Source organism: Ranitomeya variabilis, chromosome 2 (assembly GCF_051348905.1).
Source record: "Ranitomeya variabilis isolate aRanVar5 chromosome 2, aRanVar5.hap1, whole genome shotgun sequence".
Lineage (NCBI taxonomy): Eukaryota > Metazoa > Chordata > Amphibia > Anura > Dendrobatidae > Ranitomeya > Ranitomeya variabilis.
In genome coordinates this window covers 550,803,311-550,827,515 of record NC_135233.1, presented here as the reverse complement: position 1 = coordinate 550,827,515, position 24,205 = coordinate 550,803,311, and positions in this window count along the sequence as shown.

Genomic DNA, 24,205 nt, shown 5'->3' with positions numbered 1-24,205 from the left:
AAGTTGTTGTAAATATAACACGGCATTAGGCCTACTAGTTTGGTTGAAGCCTACTAACGGTGTCTGCCACTCCAAGGTGTTCTCCAGGTTTACTTGCCTGAGCTTCAATCTTCAGGCTTTCATTAAGTTGTTGTAAATATAACACTGCAGTTGGCCTACTAGTTTGGTTGGGGCCTACTATTGGTGTCTGCCTCTCCAAGGTGTTCTCCAGGTTTACTTGCCTGAGCTTCAATCTTCAGGCTCTCATTAAGTTGTTGTAAATATAACACTGCATTAGGCCTACTAGTTTGGTTGGGGCCTACTAACGGTGTCTGTCGCTCCAAGGTGTTCTCCAGGTTTACTTGCCTGAGCTTCAATCTTCAGGCTCTCATTAAATTGTTGTAAATATAACACAGCATTAGGCCTACTAGTTTGGTTGGGGCCTACTAATGGTGTCTGCCGCTCCAAGGTGTTCTCCAGGTTTACTTGCCTGAGATTCAATCTTCAGGCTCTGATTAAGTAGTTTTTAATATAACACTACAGTTGGCCTACTAGTTTGGTTGGGGCCTTCTAACGGTGTCTGCCGCTCCAAGGTGTTCTCCAGGTTTACTTGCCTGAGCTTCAATCTTCAGGTTCTCATTAAGTTGTTGTAAATATAACACGGCATTAGGCCTACTAGTTTGGTTGAAGCCTACTAACGGTGTCTGCCACTCCAAGGTGTTCTCCAGGTTTACTTGCCTGAGCTTCAATCTTCAGGCTCTCATTAAGTTGTTGTAAATATAACACTGCAGTTGGCCTACTAGTTTGGTTGGGGCCTACTAACGGTGTCTGCCTCTCCAAGGTGTTCTCCAGGTTTACTTGCCTGAGCTTCAATCTTCAGACTCTCATTAATTTGTTGTAAATATAACACTGCATTATGCCTACTAGTTTGGTTGGGGCCTACTAACGGTGTCTGTCGCTCCAAGGTGTTCTCCAGGTTTACTTGCCTGAGCTTCAATCTTCAGGCTCTCATTAAATTGTTGTAAATATAACACAGCATTAGGCCTACTAGTTTGGTTGGGGCCTACTAATGGTGTCTGCTGCTCCAAGGTGTTCTCCAGGTTTACTTGCCTGAGATTCAATCTTCAGGCTCTGATTAAGTAGTTGTTAATATAACACTACAGTTGGCCTACTAGTTTGGTTGGGGCCTACTAACGGTGTCTGCCGCTCCAAGGTGTTCTCCAGGTTTACTTGCCTGAGCTTCAATCTTCAGGCTCGCATTAAGTAGTTGTTAATATAACACTGCAGTTGGCCTACTAGTTTGGTTGGGGCCTACTAACGGTGTCTGCCGCTCCAAGGTGTTGTCCAGGTTTACTTGCCGGAGCTTCAATCTTCAGGCTCTCATTAAGTTGTAGTAAATATAACACGGCATTATGCCTACTAGTTTGGTTGGGGCCTACTAACGGTGTCTGTCGCTTCAAGCTGTTTTCCAGGTTTACTTGACTGAGCTTCAATCTTCAGGCTCTCATTAAGTTGTTGTAAATATAACATGGCATTAGGCCTACTAGTTTGGTTGGGGCCTACTAACGGTGTCTGCCGCTCCAAGGTGTTCTCCAGGTTTACTTGCCTGAGCTTCAATCTTCAGGCTATCATTAAGTAGTTGTTAATATAACACTGCAGTTGGCCTACTAGTTTGGTTGGGGCCTACTAACGGTGTCTGCCTCTCCAAGGTGTTCTCCAGGTTTACTTGCCTGAGCTTCAATCTTCAGGCTCTCATTAAGTTGTTGTAAATATAACACTGCAGTTGGCCTACTAGTTTGGTTGGGGCCTACTAACGGTGTCTACCTCTCCAAGGTGTTCTCCAGGTTTACTTGCCTGAGCTTCAATCTTCAGGCTCTCATTAAGTTGTTGTAAATATAACACTGCATTAGGCCTACTAGGTTGGTTGGGGCCTACTAACGGTGTCTGTCGCTCCAAGGTGTTCTCCAGGTTTACTTGCCTGAGCTTCAATCTTCAGGCTCTCATTAAGTTGTAAATATAACACGGCATTAGGCCTACTAGTTTGGTTGGGGCCTACTAATGGTGTCTGCCGCTCCAAGGTGTTCTCCAGGTTTACTTGCCTGAGCTTCAATCTTCAGGCTCTCATTAAGTAGTTGTTAATATAACACTGCAGTTGGCCTACTAGTTTGGTTGGGGCCTACTAACGGTGTCTGCCGCTCCAACGTGTTCTCCAGGTTTACTTGCCTGAGCTTCAATCTTCAGGCTCGCATTAAGTAGTTGTTAATATAACACTGCAGTTGGCCTACTAGTTTGGTTGGGGCCTACTAACGGTGTCTGCTGCTCCAAGGTGTTCTCCAGGTTTACTTGCCTAAGCTTCAATCTTCAGGCTCTCATTAAGTTGTAGTAAATATAACACAGCATTAGGCCTACTAGTTTGGTTGGGGCCTATTAACGGTGTCTGTCGCTCCAAGGTGTTATCCAGGTTTACTTGCCTGAGCTTCAATCTTCAGGCTCTCATTAAGTTGTTGTAAATATAACACGGCATTAGGCCTACTAGTTTGGTTGGGGCCTACTAACGGTGTCTGCCGCTCCAAGGTGTTCTCCAGGTTTACTTACCTGAGCTTCAATCTTCAGGCACTCATTAAGCAGTTGTTAATATAACACTGCAGTTGGCCTACTAGTTTGGTTGGGGCCTACTAACGGTGTCTGCTGCTCCAAGGTGTTCTCCAAGTTTACTTGCCTGAGCTTCAATCTTCAGGCTCTCATTAAGTTGTTGTAAATATAAAACGGCACTAGGTCTACTAGTTTGGTTGGGGCCTGCTAACGGTGTCTGCCGCTCCAAGGTGTTCTCCAGTTTTACTTGCCTGAGCTTCAATCTTCAGGCTCTCATTAAGTTGTTGTAAATATAATATGGCATTAGGCCTACTAGTTTGGTTGGGGCCTACTATCGGTGTCTGCCGCTCCAAGGTGTTCTCCAGGTTTACTTGCCTGAGCTTCAATCTTCAGGCTCTCATTAAGTAGTTGTTAATATAACACTGCAGCTGGCCTACTAGTTTGGTTGGGGCCTACTAACAATGTCTGCCGCTCCAAGGTGTTCTCCAGGTTTACTTGCCTGAGCTTCAATCTTCAGGCTCTCATTAAGCAGTTGTTAATATAACACTGCAGTTGGCCTACCAGTTTGGTTGGGGCCTACTAACGGTGTCTGTCGCTCCAAGGTGTTCTCCAGGTTTACTTGCCTGAGCTTCAATCTTCAGGCTCTCATTAAGTTGTTGTAAATATAACACTGCATTAGGCCTACTAGATTGGTTGGGGCCTACTAACGGTGTCTGCTGCTCCAAGGTGTTCTCCAGGTTTACTTGCCTGAGCTTCAATCTTCAGGCTCTCATTAAGTTGTTGTAAATATAACACGACAGTAGGTCTACTAGTTTGGTTGGGGCCTCCTAACGGTGTCTGCCGCTCCAAGGTGTTCTCCAGTTTTATTTGCCTGAGCTTCAATCTTCAGGCTCTCATTAAGTTGTTGTAAATATAACACTGCATTAGGCCTACTAGTTTGGTTGGGGCCTACTATCGGTGTCTGCCGCTCCAAGGTGTTCTCCAGGTTTACTTGCCTGAGCTTCAATCTTCAGGCTCTCATTAAATTGTTGTAAATATAACACGGCATTAGGCCTACTAGTTTGGTTGGGGCCTACTAACAATGTCTGCCGCTCCAAGGTGTTCTCCAGGTTTACTTGCCTGAGCTTCAATCTTCAGGCTCTCATTAAGCATTTGTTAATATAACACTGCAGTTGGCCTACCAGTTTGGTTGGGGCCTACTAACGGTGTCTGTTGCTCCAAGGTGTTCTCCAGGTTTACTTGCCTGAGCTTCAATCTTCAGGCTCTCATTAAGTTGTTGTAAATATAACACTGCATTAGGCCTACTAGTTTGGTTGGGGCCTACTAACGGTGTCTGCCGCTCCAAGGTGTTCTCCAGGTTTACTTGCCTGAGCTTCAATCTTCAGGCTCTCATTAAGTAGTTGTTAATATAACACTGCAGTTGGCCTACTAGTTTGGTTGGGGCCTACTAACGGTGTCTGCCTCTCCAAGGTGTTCTCCAGGTTTACTTGCCTGAGCTTCAATCTTGAGGCTCTCATTAAGTTGTTGTAAATATAACACTGCAGTTGGCCTACTAGTTTGGTTGGGGCCTACTAACGGTGTCTACCTCTCCAAGGTGTTCTCCAGGTTTACTTGCCTGAGCTTCAATCTTCAGGCTCTCATTAAGTTGTTGTAAATATAACACTGCATTAGGCCTACTAGTTTGGTTGGGGCCTACTAACGGTGTCTGCCGCTCCAAGGTGTTACCCAGGTTTACTTGCCTGAGCTTCAATCTTCAGGCTCTCATTAAGTTGTTGTAAATATAACACGGCATTAGGCCTACTAGTTTGGTTGGGGCCTACTAACGGTGTCTGCTGCTCCAAGGTGTTCTCCAGGTTTACTTGCCTGAGCTTCAATCTTCAGGCTCTCCTTAAGTAGTTGTTAATATAACACTGCATTAGGCCTACTAGTTTGGTTGGGGCATACTAACGGTGTCTGCCTCTCCAAGGTGTTCTCCAGTTTTACTTGCCTGAGCTTCAATCTTCAGGCTCTCATTAAGTAGCTGTTAATATAACACTGCAGTTGGCCTACTAGTTTGGTTGGGGCCTACTAACGGTGTCTGCCGCTCCAAGGTGTTCTCCAGGTTTACTTGCAGGAGCTTCAATCTTCAGGCTCTCATTAAGTTGCTGTAAATATAACACGGCATTAGGCCTACTAGTTTGGTTGGGGCCTGCTAACGTTGTCTGCCGCTCCAAGGTATTTTCCAGGTTTACTTACCTGAGCTTCAATCTTCAGGCTTTCATTAAGCAGTTATTAATATAACACTGCAGTTGGCCTACTAGATGGGTTGGGGCCTACTAAAGGTGTCTGCCGCTCCAAGGTGTTCTATAGGTTTACTTGCCTGAGCTTCAATCTTCAGCCTCTCATTAAGTTATTGTAAATATAACACGGCATTAGGCCTACTAGTTTGGTTTGGGCCAACTAACGGTGTCTGCCGCTCCAAGGTGTTCTCCAGGTTTACTTGCCTGAGCTTCAATCTTCAGGCTCTCATTAAGTTGTTGTAAGCATAACACTGCATTAGGCCTACTAGTTTGGTTGGGGCCTACTAATGGTGTCTGCCGCTCCAAGGTGTTCTCCAGGTTTATTTTCCTGAGCTTCAATCTTCAGGCTCTCATTAAGTAGTTGTTAATATAACACTGCAGTTGGCCTACTAGTTTGGTTGTGGCCTACTAACAATGTCTGCCGCTCCAAGGTGTTCTCCAGGTTTACTTGCCTGAGCTTCAATCTTCAGGCTCTCAATAAGTTGTTGTAAATATAACACGGCATTAGGCCTACTAGTTTGGTTGGGGTCTTCTAACGGTGTCTGCCACTCCAAGGTGTTCTCCAGGTTTACTTGCCTGAGCTTCAATCTTCAGGCTCTCATTAAGTTGTTGTAAATATAACACGGCATTAAGCCTTCTAGTTTGGTTGGGGTCTGCTAATGGTGTCTTCCGCTCCAAGGTGTTCTCCAGGTTTACTTGCCTGAGCTTCAATCTTCAGGCTCTCATTAAGTTGTTGTAAATATAACACGGCATTAGGCCTACTAGTTTGGTTGGGGCCTACTATCGGTGTCTGCCGCTCCAAGGTGTTCTCCAGGTTTACTTGCCTGAGCTTCAATCTTCAGGCTCTCATTAAGTAGTTGTTAATATAACACTGCAGCTGGCCTACTAGTTTGGTTGGGGCCTACTAACAATGTCTGCCGCTCCAAGGTGTTCTCCAGGTTTACTTGCCTGAGCTTCAATCTTCAGGCTCTCATTAAGCAGTTGTTAATATAACACTGCAGTTGGCCTACCAGTTTGGTTGGGGCCTACTAACGGTGTCTGTCGCTCCAAGGTGTTCTCCAGGTTTACTTGCCTGAGCTTCAATTTTCAGGCTCTCATTAAGTTGTTGTAAATATAACACTGCATTAGGCCTACTAGATTGGTTGGGGCCTACTAACGGTGTCTGCTGCTCCAAGGTGTTCTCCAGGTTTACTTGCCTGAGCTTCAATCTTCAGGCTCTCATTAAGTTGTTGTAAATATAACACGACAGTAGGTCTACTAGTTTGGTTGGGGCCTGCTAACGGTGTCTGCCGCTCCAAGGTGTTCTCCAGTTTTATTTGCCTGAGCTTCAATCTTCAGGCTCTCATTAAGTTGTTGTAAATATAACACTGCATTAGGCCTACTAGTTTGGTTGGGGCCTACTATCGGTGTCTGCCGCTCCAAGGTGTTCTCCAGGTTTACTTGCCTGAGCTTCAATCTTCAGGCTCTCATTAAATTGTTGTAAATATAACACGGCATTAGGCCTACTAGTTTGGTTGGGGCCTACTAACAATGTCTGCCGCTCCAAGGTGTTCTCCAGGTTTACTTGCCTGAGCTTCAATCTTCAGGCTCTCATTAAGCATTTGTTAATATAACACTGCAGTTGGCCTACCAGTTTGGTTGGGGCCTACTAACGGTGTCTGTTGCTCCAAGGTGTTCTCCAGGTTTACTTGCCTGAGCTTCAATCTTCAGGCTCTCATTAAGTTGTTGTAAATATAACACTGCATTAGGCCTACTAGTTTGGTTGGGGCCTACTAACGGTGTCTGCCTCTCCAAGGTGTTCTCCAGGTTTACTTGCCTGAGCTTCAATCTTGAGGCTCTCATTAAGTTGTTGTAAATATAACACTGCAGTTGGCCTACTAGTTTGGTTGGGGCCTACTAACGGTGTCTACCTCTCCAAGGTGTTCTCCAGGTTTACTTGCCTGAGCTTCAATCTTCAGGCTCTCATTAAGTTGTTGTAAATATAACACTGCATTAGGCCTACTAGTTTGGTTGGGGCCTACTAACGGTGTCTGTCGCTCCAAGGTGTTCTCCAGGTTTACTTGCCTGAGCTTCAATCTTCAGGCTCTCATTAAGTTGTAAATATAACACGGCATTAGGCCTACTAGTTTGGTTGGGGCCTACTAACGGTGTCTGCTGCTCCAAGTTGTTCTCCAGGTTTACTTGCCTGAGCTTCAATCTTCAGGCCCTCATTAAGTTGTTGTAAATATAACACGGCATTATTCCTTCTAGTTTGGTTGGGGCCTACTAACGGTGTCTGCCGCTCCAAGGTGTTATCCAGGTTTACTTGCCTGAGCTTCAATCTTCAGGCTCTCATTAAGTTGTTGTAAATATAACACGGCATTAGGCCTACTAGTTTGGTTGGGGCCTACTAACGGTGTCTGCTGCTCCAAGGTGTTCTCCAGGTTTACTTGCCTGAGCTTCAATCTTCAGGCTCTCCTTAAGTAGTTGTTAATATAACACTGCATTAGGCCTACTAGTTTGGTTGGGGCATACTAACGGTGTCTGCCTCTCCAAGGTGTTCTCCAGTTTTACTTGCCTGAGCTTCAATCTTCAGGCTCTCATTAAGTAGCTGTTAATATAACACTGCAGTTGGCCTACTAGTTTGGTTGGGGCCTACTAACGGTGTCTGCCGCTCCAAGGTGTTCTCCAGGTTTACTTGCAGGAGCTTCAATCTTCAGGCTCTCATTAAGTTGCTGTAAATATAACACGGCATTAGGCCTACTAGTTTGGTTGGGGCCTGCTAACGGTGTCTGCCGCTCCAAGGTATTTTCCAGGTTTACTTACCTGAGCTTCAATCTTCAGGCTTTCATTAAGCAGTTATTAATATAACACTGCAGTTGGCCTACTAGATGGGTTGGGGCCTACTAAAGGTGTCTGCCGCTCCAAGGTGTTCTATAGGTTTACTTGCCTGAGCTTCAATCTTCAGCCTCTCATTAAGTTATTGTAAATATAACACGGCATTAGGCCTACTAGTTTGGTTTGGGCCAACTAACGGTGTCTGCCGCTCCAAGGTGTTCTCCAGGTTTACTTGCCTGAGCTTCAATCTTCAGGCTCTCATTAAGTTGTTGTAAGCATAACACTGCATTAGGCCTACTAGTTTGGTTGGGGCCTACTAATGGTGTCTGCCGCTCCAAGGTGTTCTCCAGGTTTATTTTCCTGAGCTTCAATCTTCAGGCTCTCATTAAGTAGTTGTTAATATAACACTGCAGTTGGCCTACTAGTTTGGTTGTGGCCTACTAACAATGTCTGCCGCTCCAAGGTGTTCTCCAGGTTTTTCTTGCCTGAGCTTCAATCTTCAGGCTCTCAATAAGTTGTTGTAAATATAACACGGCATTAGGCCTACTAGTTTGGTTGGGGTCTTCTAACGGTGTCTGCCACTCCAAGGTGTTCTCCAGGTTTACTTGCCTGAGCTTCAATCTTCAGGCTCTCATTAAGTTGTTGTAAATATAACACGGCATTAAGCCTTCTAGTTTGGTTGGGGTCTGCTAATGGTGTCTTCCGCTCCAAGGTGTTCTCCAGGTTTACTTGCCTGAGCTTCAATCTTCAGGCTCTCATTAAGTTGTTGTAAATATAACACGGCATTAGGCCTACTAGTTTGGTTGGGGCCTACTAACGGTGTCTGCCGCTCCAAGGTGTTCTCCAGGTTTACTTACCTGAGCTTCAATCTTCAGGCACTCATTAAGCAGTTGTTAATATAACACTGCAGTTGGCCTACTAGTTTGGTTGGGGCCTACTAACGGTGTCTGCTGCTCCAAGGTGTTCTCCAAGTTTACTTGCCTGAGCTTCAATCTTCAGGCTCTCATTAAGTTGTTGTAAATATAACACGGCATTAAGCCTTCTAGTTTGGTTGGGGCCTATTAACGGTGTCTGTCGCTCCAAGGTGTTATCCAGGTTTACTTGCCTGAGCTTCAATCTTCAGGCTCTCATTAAGTTGTTGTAAATATAACACGGCATTAGGCCTACTAGTTTGGTTGGGGCCTACTAACGGTGTCTGCCGCTCCAAGGTGTTCTCCAGGTTTACTTACCTGAGCTTCAATCTTCAGGCACTCATTAAGCAGTTGTTAATATAACACTGCAGTTGGCCTACTAGTTTGGTTGGGGCCTACTAACGGTGTCTGCTGCTCCAAGGTGTTCTCCAAGTTTACTTGCCTGAGCTTCAATCTTCAGGCTCTCATTAAGTTGTTGTAAATATAAAACGGCACTAGGTCTACTAGTTTGGTTGGGGCCTGCTAACGGTGTCTGCCGCTCCAAGGTGTTCTCCAGTTTTACTTGCCTGAGCTTCAATCTTCAGGCTCTCATTAAGTTGTTGTAAATATAATACGGCATTAGGCCTACTAGTTTGGTTGGGGCCTACTAATGGTGTCTGCCGCTCCAAGGTGTTCTCCAGGTTTATTTTCCTGAGCTTCAATCTTCAGGCTCTCATTAAGTAGTTGTTAATATAACACTGCAGTTGGCCTACTAGTTTGGTTGTGGCCTACTAACAATGTCTGCCGCTCCAAGGTGTTCTCCAGGTTTTTCTTGCCTGAGCTTCAATCTTCAGGCTCTCAATAAGTTGTTGTAAATATAACACGGCATTAGGCCTACTAGTTTGGTTGGGGTCTTCTAACGGTGTCTGCCACTCCAAGGTGTTCTCCAGGTTTACTTGCCTGAGCTTCAATCTTCAGGCTCTCATTAAGTTGTTGTAAATATAACACGGCATTAAGCCTTCTAGTTTGGTTGGGGTCTGCTAATGGTGTCTTCCGCTCCAAGGTGTTCTCCAGGTTTACTTGCCTGAGCTTCAATCTTCAGGCTCTCATTAAGTTGTTGTAAATATAACACGGCATTAGGCCTACTAGTTTGGTTGGGGCCTACTAACGGTGTCTGCCGCTCCAAGGTGTTCTCCAGGTTTACTTACCTGAGCTTCAATCTTCAGGCACTCATTAAGCAGTTGTTAATATAACACTGCAGTTGGCCTACTAGTTTGGTTGGGGCCTACTAACGGTGTCTGCTGCTCCAAGGTGTTCTCCAAGTTTACTTGCCTGAGCTTCAATCTTCAGGCTCTCATTAAGTTGTTGTAAATATAACACGGCATTAAGCCTTCTAGTTTGGTTGGGGCCTATTAACGGTGTCTGTCGCTCCAAGGTGTTATCCAGGTTTACTTGCCTGAGCTTCAATCTTCAGGCTCTCATTAAGTTGTTGTAAATATAACACGGCATTAGGCATACTAGTTTGGTTGGGGCCTACTAACGGTGTCTGCCGCTCCAAGGTGTTCTCCAGGTTTACTTACCTGAGCTTCAATCTTCAGGCACTCATTAAGCAGTTGTTAATATAACACTGCAGTTGGCCTACTAGTTTGGTTGGGGCCTACTAACGGTGTCTGCTGCTCCAAGGTGTTCTCCAAGTTTACTTGCCTGAGCTTCAATCTTCAGGCTCTCATTAAGTTGTTGTAAATATAAAACGGCACTAGGTCTACTAGTTTGGTTGGGGCCTGCTAACGGTGTCTGCCGCTCCAAGGTGTTCTCCAGTTTTTCTTGCCTGAGCTTCAATCTTCAGGCTCTCATTAAGTTGTTGTAAATATAATACGGCATTAGGCCTACTAGTTTGGTTGGGGCCTACTATCGGTGTCTGCCGCTCCAAGGTGTTCTCCAGGTTTACTTGCCTGAGCTTCAATCTTCAGGCTCTCATTAAATTGTTGTAAATATAACACGGCATTAGGCCTACTAGTTTGGTTGGGGCCTACTAATGGTGTCTGCCACTCCAAGGTGTTCTCCAGGTTTACTTGCCTGAGCTTCAATCTTCAGGCTCTCATTAAGTAGTTGTTAATATAACACTGCAGCTGGCCTACTAGTTTGGTTGGGGCCTACTAACAATGTCTGCCGCTCCAAGGTGTTCTCCAGGTTTACTTGCCTGAGCTTCAATCTTCAGGCTCTCATTAAGCAGTTGTTAATATAACACTGCAGTTGGCCTACCAGTTTGGTTGGGGCCTACTAACGGTGTCTGTCGCTCCAAGGTGTTCTCCAGGTTTACTTGCCTGAGCTTCAATCTTCAGGCTCTCATTAAGTTGTTGTAAATATAACACTGCATTAGGCCTACTAGATTGGTTGGGGCCTACTAACGGTGTCTGCTGCTCCAAGGTGTTCTCCAGGTTTACTTGCCTGAGCTTCAATCTTCAGGCTCTCATTAAGTTGTTGTAAATATAACACGACAGTAGGTCTACTAGTTTGGTTGGGGCCTGCTAACGGTGTCTGCCGCTCCAAGGTGTTCTCCAGTTTTATTTGCCTGAGCTTCAATCTTCAGGCTCTCATTAAGTTGTTGTAAATATAACACTGCATTAGGCCTACTAGTTTGGTTGGGGCCTACTATCGGTGTCTGCCGCTCCAAGGTGTTCTCCAGGTTTACTTGCCTGAGCTTCAATCTTCAGGCTCTCATTAAATTGTTGTAAATATAACACGGCATTAGGCCTACTAGTTTGGTTGGGGCCTACTAACAATGTCTGCCGCTCCAAGGTGTTCTCCAGGTTTACTTGCCTGAGCTTCAATCTTCAGGCTCTCATTAAGCATTTGTTAATATAACACTGCAGTTGGCCTACCAGTTTGGTTGGGGCCTACTAACGGTGTCTGTTGCTCCAAGGTGTTCTCCAGGTTTACTTGCCTGAGCTTCAATCTTCAGGCTCTCATTAAGTTGTTGTAAATATAACACTGCATTAGGCCTACTAGTTTGGTTGGGGCCTACTAACGGTGTCTGCCGCTCCAAGGTGTTCTCCAGGTTTACTTGCCTGAGCTTCAATCTTCAGGCTCTCATTAAGTAGTTGTTAATATAACACTGCAGTTGGCCTACTAGTTTGGTTGGGGCCTACTAACGGTGTCTGCCTCTCCAAGGTGTTCTCCAGGTTTACTTGCCTGAGCTTCAATCTTGAGGCTCTCATTAAGTTGTTGTAAATATAACACTGCAGTTGGCCTACTAGTTTGGTTGGGGCCTACTAACGGTGTCTACCTCTCCAAGGTGTTCTCCAGGTTTACTTGCCTGAGCTTCAATCTTCAGGCTCTCATTAAGTTGTTGTAAATATAACACTGCATTAGGCCTACTAGTTTGGTTGGGGCCTACTAACGGTGTCTGTCGCTCCAAGGTGTTCTCCAGGTTTACTTGCCTGAGCTTCAATCTTCAGGCTCTCATTAAGTTGTAAATATAACACGGCATTAGGCCTACTAGTTTGGTTGGGGCCTACTAACGGTGTCTGCTGCTCCAAGTTGTTCTCCAGGTTTACTTGCCTGAGCTTCAATCTTCAGGCCCTCATTAAGTTGTTGTAAATATAACACGGCATTATTCCTTCTAGTTTGGTTGGGGCCTACTAACGGTGTCTGCCGCTCCAAGGTGTTATCCAGGTTTACTTGCCTGAGCTTCAATCTTCAGGCTCTCATTAAGTTGTTGTAAATATAACACGGCATTAGGCCTACTAGTTTGGTTGGGGCCTACTAACGGTGTCTGCTGCTCCAAGGTGTTCTCCAGGTTTACTTGCCTGAGCTTCAATCTTCAGGCTCTCCTTAAGTAGTTGTTAATATAACACTGCATTAGGCCTACTAGTTTGGTTGGGGCATACTAACGGTGTCTGCCTCTCCAAGGTGTTCTCCAGTTTTACTTGCCTGAGCTTCAATCTTCAGGCTCTCATTAAGTAGCTGTTAATATAACACTGCAGTTGGCCTACTAGTTTGGTTGGGGCCTACTAACGGTGTCTGCCGCTCCAAGGTGTTCTCCAGGTTTACTTGCAGGAGCTTCAATCTTCAGGCTCTCATTAAGTTGCTGTAAATATAACACGGCATTAGGCCTACTAGTTTGGTTGGGGCATACTAACGGTGTCTGCCGCTCCAAGGTATTTTCCAGGTTTACTTACCTGAGCTTCAATCTTCAGGCTTTCATTAAGCAGTTATTAATATAACACTGCAGTTGGCCTACTAGATGGGTTGGGGCCTACTAAAGGTGTCTGCCGCTCCAAGGTGTTCTATAGGTTTACTTGCCTGAGCTTCAATCTTCAGCCTCTCATTAAGTTATTGTAAATATAACACGGCATTAGGCCTACTAGTTTGGTTTGGGCCAACTAACGGTGTCTGCCGCTCCAAGGTGTTCTCCAGGTTTACTTGCCTGAGCTTCAATCTTCAGGCTCTCATTAAGTTGTTGTAAGCATAACACTGCATTAGGCCTACTAGTTTGGTTGGGGCCTACTAATGGTGTCTGCCGCTCCAAGGTGTTCTCCAGGTTTATTTTCCTGAGCTTCAATCTTCAGGCTCTCATTAAGTAGTTGTTAATATAACACTGCAGTTGGCCTACTAGTTTGGTTGTGGCCTACTAACAATGTCTGCCGCTCCAAGGTGTTCTCCAGGTTTACTTGCCTGAGCTTCAATCTTCAGGCTCTCAATAAGTTGTTGTAAATATAACACGGCATTAGGCCTACTAGTTTGGTTGGGGTCTTCTAACGGTGTCTGCCACTCCAAGGTGTTCTCCAGGTTTACTTGCCTGAGCTTCAATCTTCAGGCTCTCATTAAGTTGTTGTAAATATAACACGGCATTAAGCCTTCTAGTTTGGTTGGGGTCTGCTAATGGTGTCTTCCGCTCCAAGGTGTTCTCCAGGTTTACTTGCCTGAGCTTCAATCTTCAGGCTCTCATTAAGTAGTTGTTAATATAACACGGCAGTTGGCCTACTAGTTTGGTTGGGGCCTACTAACGGTGTCTGCCGCTCCAAGGTGTTCTCCAGTTTTACTTGCCTGAGCTTCAATCTTCAGGCTCTCATTAAGAAGTTGTTAATATAACACGGCATTAGGCCTACTAGTTTGGTTGGGGCCTACTAACGGTGTCTGCCGCTCCAAGGTGTTCTCCATGTTTACTTGCCTGAGATTCAATCTTCAGGTTCTCATTAAGTTGTTGTAAATATAACACTGCAGTTGGCCTACTAGTTTGGTTGGGGTCTTCTAACGGTGTCTGCCACTCCAAGGTGTTCTCCAGGTTTACTTGCCTGAGCTTCAATCTTCAGGCTCTCATTAAGTTGTTGTAAATATAACACGGCATTAAGCCTTCTAGTTTGGTTGGGGTCTGCTAATGGTGTCTTCCGCTCCAAGGTGTTCTCCAGGTTTACTTGCCTGAGCTTCAATCTTCAGGCTCTCATTAAGTAGTTGTTAATATAACACTGCAGCTGGCCTACTAGTTTGGTTGGGGCCTACTAACAATGTCTGCCGCTCCAAGGTGTTCTCCAGGTTTACTTGCCTGAGCTTCAATCTTCAGGCTCTCATTAAGCAGTTGTTAATATAACACTGCAGTTGGCCTACCAGTTTGGTTGGGGCCTACTAACGGTGTCTGTCGCTCCAAGGTGTTCTCCAGGTTTACTTGCCTGAGCTTCAATCTTCAGGCTCTCATTAAGTTGTTGTAAATATAACACTGCATTAGGCCTACTAGATTGGTTGGGGCCTACTAACGGTGTCTGCTGCTCCAAGGTGTTCTCCAGGTTTACTTGCCTGAGCTTCAATCTTCAGGCTCTCATTAAGTTGTTGTAAATATAACACGACAGTAGGTCTACTAGTTTGGTTGGGGCCTGCTAACGGTGTCTGCCGCTCCAAGGTGTTCTCCAGTTTTATTTGCCTGAGCTTCAATCTTCAGGCTCTCATTAAGTTGTTGTAAATATAACACTGCATTAGGCCTACTAGTTTGGTTGGGGCCTACTATCGGTGTCTGCCGCTCCAAGGTGTTCTCCAGGTTTACTTGCCTGAGCTTCAATCTTCAGGCTCTCATTAAATTGTTGTAAATATAACACGGCATTAGGCCTACTAGTTTGGTTGGGGCCTACTAACAATGTCTGCCGCTCCAAGGTGTTCTCCAGGTTTTCTTGCCTGAGCTTCAATCTTCAGGCTCTCATTAAGCATTTGTTAATATAACACTGCAGTTGGCCTACCAGTTTGGTTGGGGCCTACTAACGGTGTCTGTTGCTCCAAGGTGTTCTCCAGGTTTACTTGCCTGAGCTTCAATCTTCAGGCTCTCATTAAGTTGTTGTAAATATAACACTGCATTAGGCCTACTAGTTTGGTTGGGGCCTACTAACGGTGTCTGCCGCTCCAAGGTGTTCTCCAGGTTTACTTGCCTGAGCTTCAATATTCAGGCTCTCATTAAGTAGTTGTTAATATAACACTGCAGTTGGCCTACTAGTTTGGTTGGGGCCTACTAACGGTGTCTGCCTCTCCAAGGTGTTCTCCAGGTTTACTTGCCTGAGCTTCAATCTTGAGGCTCTCATTAAGTTGTTGTAAATATAACACTGCAGTTGGCCTACTAGTTTGGTTGGGGCCTACTAACGGTGTCTACCTCTCCAAGGTGTTCTCCAGGTTTACTTGCCTGAGCTTCAATCTTAAGGCTCTCATTAAGTTGTTGTAAATATAACACTGCATTAGGCCTACTAGTTTGGTTGGGGCCTACTAACGGTGTCTGTCGCTCCAAGGTGTTCTCCAGGTTTACTTGCCTGAGCTTCAATCTTCAGGCTCTCATTAAGTTGTAAATATAACACGGCATTAGGCCTACTAGTTTGGTTGGGGCCTACTAACGGTGTCTGCTGCTCCAAGTTGTTCTCCAGGTTTACTTGCCTGAGCTTCAATCTTCAGGCCCTCATTAAGTTGTTGTAAATATAACACGGCATTATTCCTTCTAGTTTGGTTGGGGCCTACTAACGGTGTCTGCCGCTCCAAGGTGTTATCCAGGTTTACTTGCCTGAGCTTCAATCTTCAGGCTCTCATTAAGTTGTTGTAAATATAACACGGCATTAGGCCTACTAGTTTGGTTGGGGCCTACTAACGGTGTCTGCTGCTCCAAGGTGTTCTCCAGGTTTACTTGCCTGAGCTTCAATCTTCAGGCTCTCCTTAAGTAGTTGTTAATATAACACTGCATTAGGCCTACTAGTTTGGTTGGGGCATACTAACGGTGTCTGCCTCTCCAAGGTGTTCTCCAGTTTTACTTGCCTGAGCTTCAATCTTCAGGCTCTCATTAAGTAGCTGTTAATATAACACTGCAGTTGGCCTACTAGTTTGGTTGGGGCCTACTAACGGTGTCTGCCGCTCCAAGGTGTTCTCCAGGTTTACTTGCAGGAGCTTCAATCTTCAGGCTCTCATTAAGTTGCTGTAAATATAACACGGCATTAGGCCTACTAGTTTGGTTGGGGCCTGCTAACGGTGTCTGCCGCTCCAAGGTATTTTCCAGGTTTACTTACCTGAGCTTCAATCTTCAGGCTTTCATTAAGCAGTTATTAATATAACACTGCAGTTGGCCTACTAGATGGGTTGGGGCCTACTAAAGGTGTCTGCCGCTCCAAGGTGTTCTATAGGTTTACTTGCCTGAGCTTCAATCTTCAGCCTCTCATTAAGTTATTGTAAATATAACACGGCATTAGGCCTACTAGTTTGGTTTGGGCCAACTAACGGTGTCTGCCGCTCCAAGGTGTTCTCCAGGTTTACTTGCCTGAGCTTCAATCTTCAGGCTCTCATTAAGTTGTTGTAAGCATAACACTGCATTAGGCCTACTAGTTTGGTTGGGGCCTACTAATGGTGTCTGCCGCTCCAAGGTGTTCTCCAGGTTTATTTTCCTGAGCTTCAATCTTCAGGCTCTCATTAAGTAGTTGTTAATATAACACTGCAGTTGGCATACTAGTTTGGTTGTGGCCTACTAACAATGTCTGCCGCTCCAAGGTGTTCTCCAGGTTTACTTGCCTGAGCTTCAATCTTCAGGCTCTCAATAAGTTGTTGTAAATATAACACGGCATTAGGCCTACTAGTTTGGTTGGGGTCTTCTAACGGTGTCTGCCACTCCAAGGTGTTCTCCAGGTTTACTTGCCTGAGCTTCAATCTTCAGGCTCTCATTAAGTTGTTGTAAATATAACACGGCATTAAGCCTTCTAGTTTGGTTGGGGTCTGCTAATGGTGTCTTCCGCTCCAAGGTGTTCTCCAGGTTTACTTGCCTGAGCTTCAATCTTCAGGCTCTCATTAAGTTGTTGTAAATATAACACGGCATTAGGCCTACTAGTTTGGTTGGGGCCTACTAACGGTGTCTGCCGCTCCAAGGTGTTCTCCAGGTTTACTTACCTGAGCTTCAATCTTCAGGCACTCATTAAGCAGTTGTTAATATAACACTGCAGTTGGCCTACTAGTTTGGTTGGGGCCTACTAACGGTGTCTGCTGCTCCAAGGTGTTCTCCAAGTTTACTTGCCTGAGCTTCAATCTTCAGGCTCTCATTAAGTTGTTGTAAATATAACACGGCATTAAGCCTTCTAGTTTGGTTGGGGCCTATTAACGGTGTCTGTCGCTCCAAGGTGTTATCCAGGTTTACTTGCCTGAGCTTCAATCTTCAGGCTCTCATTAAGTTGTTGTAAATATAACACGGCATTAGGCCTACTAGTTTGGTTGGGGCCTACTAACGGTGTCTGCCGCTCCAAGGTGTTCTCCAGGTTTACTTACCTGAGCTTCAATCTTCAGGCACTCATTAAGCAGTTGTTAATATAACACTGCAGTTGGCCTACTAGTTTGGTTGGGGCCTACTAACGGTGTCTGCTGCTCCAAGGTGTTCTCCAAGTTTACTTGCCTGAGCTTCAATCTTCAGGCTCTCATTAAGTTGTTGTAAATATAAAACGGCACTAGGTCTACTAGTTTGGTTGGGGCCTGCTAACGGTGTCTGCCGCTCCAAGGTGTTCTCCAGTTTTACTTGCCTGAGCTTCAATCTTCAGGCTCTCATTAAGTTGTTGTAAATATAATACGGCATTAGGCCTACTAGTTTGGTTGGGGCCTACTATCGGTGTCTGCCGCTCCAAGGTGTTCTCCAGGTTTACTTGCCTGAGCTTCAATCTTCAGGCTCTCATTAAATTGTTGTAAATATAACACGGCATTAGGCCTACTAGTTTGGTTGGGGCCTACTAATGGTGTCTGCCACTCCAAGGTGTTCTCCAGGTTTACTTGCCTGAGCTTCAATCTTCAGGCTCTCATTAAGTAGTTGTTAATATAACACTGCAGCTGGCCTACTAGTTTGGTTGGGGCCTACTAACAATGTCTGCCGCTCCAAGGTGTTCTCCAGGTTTACTTGCCTGAGCTTCAATCTTCAGGCTCTCATTAAGCAGTTGTTAATATAACACTGCAGTTGGCCTACCAGTTTGGTTGGGGCCTACTAACGGTGTCTGTCGCTCCAAGGTGTTCTCCAGGTTTACTTGCCTGAGCTTCAATCTTCAGGCTCTCATTAAGTTGTTGTAAATATAACACTGCATTAGGCCTACTAGATTGGTTGGGGCCTACTAACGGTGTCTGCTGCTCCAAGGTGTTCTCCAGGTTTACTTGCCTGAGCTTCAATCTTCAGGCTCTCATTAAGTTGTTGTAAATATAACACGACAGTAGGTCTACTAGTTTGGTTGGGGCCTGCTAACGGTGTCTGCCGCTCCAAGGTGTTCTCCAGTTTTATTTGCCTGAGCTTCAATCTTCAGGCTCTCATTAAGTTGTTGTAAATATAACACTGCATTAGGCCTACTAGTTTGGTTGGGGCCTACTATCGGTGTCTGCCGCTCCAAGGTGTTCTCCAGGTTTACTTGCCTGAGCTTCAATCTTCAGGCTCTCATTAAATTGTTGTAAATATAACACGGCATTAGGCCTACTAGTTTGGTTGGGGCCTACTAACAATGTCTGCCGCTCCAAGGTGTTCTCCAGGTTTACTTGCCTGAGCTTCAATCTTCAGGCTCTCATTAAGCATTTGTTAATATAACACTGCAGTTGGCCTACCAGTTTGGTTGGGGCCTACTAACGGTGTCTGTTGCTCCAAGGTGTTCTCCAGGTTTACTTGCCTGAGCTTCAATCTTCAGGCTCTCATTAAGTTGTTGTAAATATAACACTGCATTAGGCCTACTAGTTTGGTTGGGGCCTACTAACGGTGTCTGCCGCTCCAAGGTGTTCTCCAGGTTTACTTGCCTGAGCTTCAATCTTCAGGCTCTCATTAAGTAGTTGTTAATATAACACTGCAGTTGGCCTACTAGTTTGGTTGGGGCCTACTAACGGTGTCTGCCTCTCCAAGGTGTTCTCCAGGTTTACTTGCCTGAGCTTCAATCTTGAGGCTCTCATTAAGTTGTTGTAAATATAACACTGCAGTTGGCCTACTAGTTTGGTTGGGGCCTACTAACGGTGTCTACCTCTCCAAGGTGTTCTCCAGGTTTACTTGCCTGAGCTTCAATCTTCAGGCTCTCATTAAGTTGTTGTAAATATAACACTGCATTAGGCCTACTAGTTTGGTTGGGGCCTACTAACGGTGTCTGTCGCTCCAAGGTGTTCTCCAGGTTTACTTGCCTGAGCTTCAATCTTCAGGCTCTCATTAAGTTGTAAATATAACACGGCATTAGGCCTACTAGTTTGGTTGGGGCCTACTAACGGTGTCTGCTGCTCCAAGTTGTTCTCCAGGTTTACTTGCCTGAGCTTCAATCTTCAGGCCCTCATTAAGTTGTTGTAAATATAACACGGCATTATTCCTTCTAGTTTGGTTGGGGCCTACTAACGGTGTCTGCCGCTCCAAGGTGTTATCCAGGTTTACTTGCCTGAGCTTCAATCTTCAGGCTCTCATTAAGTTGTTGTAAATATAACACGGCATTAGGCCTACTAGTTTGGTTGGGGCCTACTAACGGTGTCTGCTGCTCCAAGGTGTTCTCCAGGTTTACTTGCCTGAGCTTCAATCTTCAGGCTCTCCTTAAGTAGTTGTTAATATAACACTGCATTAGGCCTACTAGTTTGGTTGGGGCATACTAACGGTGTCTGCCTCTCCAAGGTGTTCTCCAGTTTTACTTGCCTGAGCTTCAATCTTCAGGCTCTCATTAAGTAGCTGTTAATATAACACTACAGTTGGCCTACTAGTTTGGTTGGGGCCTACTAACGGTGTCTGCCGCTCCAAGGTGTTCTCCAGGTTTACTTGCAGGAGCTTCAATCTTCAGGCTCTCATTAAGTTGCTGTAAATATAACACGGCATTAGGCCTACTAGTTTGGTTGGGGCATACTAACGGTGTCTGCCGCTCCAAGGTATTTTCCAGGTTTACTTACCTGAGCTTCAATCTTCAGGCTTTCATTAAGCAGTTATTAATATAACACTGCAGTTGGCCTACTAGATGGGTTGGGGCCTACTAAAGGTGTCTGCCGCTCCAAGGTGTTCTATAGGTTTACTTGCCTGAGCTTCAATCTTCAGCCTCTCATTAAGTTATTGTAAATATAACACGGCATTAGGCCTACTAGTTTGGTTTGGGCCAACTAACGGTGTCTGCCGCTCCAAGGTGTTCTCCAGGTTTACTTGCCTGAGCTTCAATCTTCAGGCTCTCATTAAGTTGTTGTAAGCATAACACTGCATTAGGCCTACTAGTTTGGTTGGGGCCTACTAATGGTGTCTGCCGCTCCAAGGTGTTCTCCAGGTTTATTTTCCTGAGCTTCAATCTTCAGGCTCTCATTAAGTAGTTGTTAATATAACACTGCAGTTGGCCTACTAGTTTGGTTGTGGCCTACTAACAATGTCTGCCGCTCCAAGGTGTTCTCCAGGTTTACTTGCCTGAGCTTCAATCTTCAGGCTCTCAATAAGTTGTTGTAAATATAACACGGCATTAGGCCTACTAGTTTGGTTGGGGTCTTCTAACGGTGTCTGCCACTCCAAGGTGTTCTCCAGGTTTACTTGCCTGAGCTTCAATCTTCAGGCTCTCATTAAGTTGTTGTAAATATAACACGGCATTAAGCCTTCTAGTTTGGTTGGGGTCTGCTAATGGTGTCTTCCGCTCCAAGGTGTTCTCCAGGTTTACTTGCCTGAGCTTCAATCTTCAGGCTCTCATTAACTAGTTGTTAATATAACACGGCAGTTGGCCTACTAGTTTGGTTGGGGCCTACTAACGGTGTCTGCCGCTCCAAGGTGTTCTCCAGTTTTACTTGCCTGAGCTTCAATCTTCAGGCTCTCATTAAGAAGTTGTTAATATAACACGGCATTAGGCCTACTAGTTTGGTTGGGGCCTACTAACGGTGTCTGCCGCTCCAAGGTGTTCTCCATGTTTACTTGCCTGAGCTTCAATCTTCAGGTTCTCATTAAGTTGTTGTAAATATAACACTGCAGTTGGCCTACTAGTTTGGTTGGGGCCTACTAACGGTGTCTGCCGCTCCAAGGTGTTGTCCAGGTTTACTTGCCGGAGCTTCAATCTTCAGGCTCTCATTAAGTTGTAGTAAATATAACACGGCATTAGGCCTACTAGTTTGGTTGGGGCCTACTAACGGTGTCTGTCGCTTCAAGCTGTTTTCCAGGTTTACTTGCCTGAGCTTCAATCTTCAGGCTCTCATTAAGTTGTTGTAAATATAACATGGCATTAGGCCTACTAGTTTGGTTGGGGCCTACTAACGGTGTCTGCCGCTCCAAGGTGTTCTCCAGGTTTACTTGCCTGAGCTTCAATCTTCAGGCTCTCATTAAGTAGTTGTTAATATAACACTGCAGTTGGCCTACTAGTTTGGTTGGGGCCTACTAACGGTGTCTGCCTCTCCAAGGTGTTCTCGAGGTTTACTTGCCTGAGCTTCAATCTTCAGGCTCTCATTAAGTTGTTGTAAATATAACACTGCAGTTGGCCTACTAGTTTGGTTGGGGCCTACTAACGGTGTCTACCTCTCCAAGGTGTTCTCCAGGTTTACTTGCCTGAGCTTCAATCTTCAGGCTCTCATTAAGTTGTTGTAAATATAACACGGCATTAGGCCTACTAGTTTGGTTGGGGTCTTCTAACGGTGTCTGCCACTCCAAGGTGTTCTCCAGGTTTACTTGCCTGAGCTTCAATCTTCAGGCTCTCATTAAGTTGTTGTAAATATAACACTGCAGTTGGCCTACTAGTTTGGTTGGGGCCTACTAACGGTGTCTGCCTCTCCAAGGTGTTCTCGAGGTTTACTTGCCTGAGCTTCAATCTTCAGGCTCTCATTAAGTTGTTGTAAATATAACACTGCAGTTGGCCTACTAGTTTGGTTGTGGCCTACTAACAATGTCTGCCGCTCCAAGGTGTTCTCCAGGTTTACTTGCCTGAGCTTCAATCTTCAGGCTCTCAATAAGTTGTTGTAAATATAACACGGCATTAGGCCTACTAGTTTGGTTGGGGTCTTCTAACGGTGTCTGCCACTCCAAGGTGTTCTCCAGGTTTACTTGCCTGAGCTTCAATCTTCAGGCTCTCATTAAGTTGTTGTAAATATAACACGGCATTAAGCCTTCTAGTTTGGTTGGGGTCTGCTAATGGTGTCTTCCGCTCCAAGGTGTTCTCCAGGTTTACTTGCCTGAGCTTCAATCTTCAGGCTCTCATTAAGTAGTTGTTAATATAACACGGCAGTTGGCCTACTAGTTTGGTTGGGGCCTACTAACGGTGTCTGCCGCTCCAAGGTGTTCTCCAGTTTTACTTGCCTGAGCTTCAATCTTCAGGCTCTCATTAAGAAGTTGTTAATATAACACGGCATTAGGCCTACTAGTTTGGTTGGGGCCTACTAACGGTGTCTGCCGCTCCAAGGTGTTCTCCATGTTTACTTGCCTGAGCTTCAATCTTCAGGTTCTCATTAAGTTGTTGTAAATATAACACTGCAGTTGGCCTACTAGTTTGGTTGGGGCCTACTAACGGTGTCTGCCGCTCCAAGGTGTTGTCCAGGTTTACTTGCCGGAGCTTCAATCTTCAGGCTCTCATTAAGTTGTAGTAAATATAACACGGCATTAGGCCTACTAGTTTGGTTGGGGCCTACTAACGGTGTCTGTCGCTTCAAGCTGTTTTCCAGGTTTACTTGCCTGAGCTTCAATCTTCAGGCTCTCATTAAGTTGTTGTAAATATAACATGGCATTAGGCCTACTAGTTTGGTTGGGGCCTACTAACGGTGTCTGCCGCTCCAAGGTGTTCTCCAGGTTTACTTGCCTGAGCTTCAATCTTCAGGCTCTCATTAAGTAGTTGTTAATATAACACTGCAGTTGGCCTACTAGTTTGGTTGGGGCCTACTAACGGTGTCTGCCTCTCCAAGGTGTTCTCGAGGTTTACTTGCCTGAGCTTCAATCTTCAGGCTCTCATTAAGTTGTTGTAAATATAACACTGCAGTTGGCCTACTAGTTTGGTTGGGGCCTACTAACGGTGTCTACCTCTCCAAGGTGTTCTCCAGGTTTACTTGCCTGAGCTTCAATCTTCAGGCTCTCATTAAGTTGTTGTAAATATAACACTGCATTAGGCCTACTAGTTTGGTTGGGGCCTACTAACGGTGTCTGTCGCTCCAAGGTGTTCTCCAGGTTTACTTGCCTGAGCTTCAATCTTCAGGCTCTCATTAAGTTGTTGTAAATATAACACGGCATTAGGCCTACTAGTTTGGTTGGGGCCTACTAATGGTGTCTGCCGCTCCAAGGTGTTCTCCAGGTTTACTTGCCTGAGCTTCAATCTTCAGGCTCTCATTAAGTAGTTGTTAATATAACACTGCAGTTGGCCTACTAGTTTGGTTGGGGCCTACTAACGGTGTCTGCCGCTCCAAGGTGTTCTCCAGGTTTACTTGCCTGAGCTTCAATCTTCAGGCTCGCATTAAGTAGTTGTTAATATAACACTGCAGTTGGCCTACTAGTTTGGTTGGGGCCTACTAACGGTGTCTGCCGCTCCAAGGTGTTCTCCAGGTTTACTTGCCTAAGCTTCAATCTTCAGGCTCTCATTAAGTTGTAGTAAATATAACACGGCATTAGGCCTACTAGTTTGGTTGGGGCCTGCTAACGGTGTCTGCCGCTCCAAGGTATTCTCCAGGTTTACTTACCTGAGCTTCAATCTTCAGGCTTTCATTAAGCAGTTATTAATATAACACTGCAGTTGGCCTACTAGATTGGTTGGGGCCTACTAACGGTGTCTGCTGCTCCAAGGTGTTCTCCAGGTTTACTTGCCTGAGCTTCAATCTTCAGGCTCTCCTTAAGTAGTTGTTAATATAACACTGCATTAGGCCTACTATTTGGTTGGGGCCTGCTAACGGTGTCTGCCGCTCCAAGGTGTTCTCCAGGTTTACTTGCCTGAGCTTCAATCTTCAGGCTCTCATTAAGTTGTTGTAAGTATAACACTGCATTAGGCCTACTAGTTTGGTTGGGGCCTACTAACGGTGTCTGCCGCTCCAAGGTGTTCTCCAGGTTTATTTTCCTGAGCTTCAATCTTCAGGCTCTCATTAAGTAGTTGTTAATATAACACTGCAGTTGGCCTACTAGTTTGGTTGTGGCCTACTAACAATGTCAGCCGCTCCAAGGTGTTCTCCAGGTTTACTTGCCTGAGCTTCAATCTTCAGGCTCTCAATAAGTTGTTGTAAATATAACACGGCATTAGGCCTACTAGT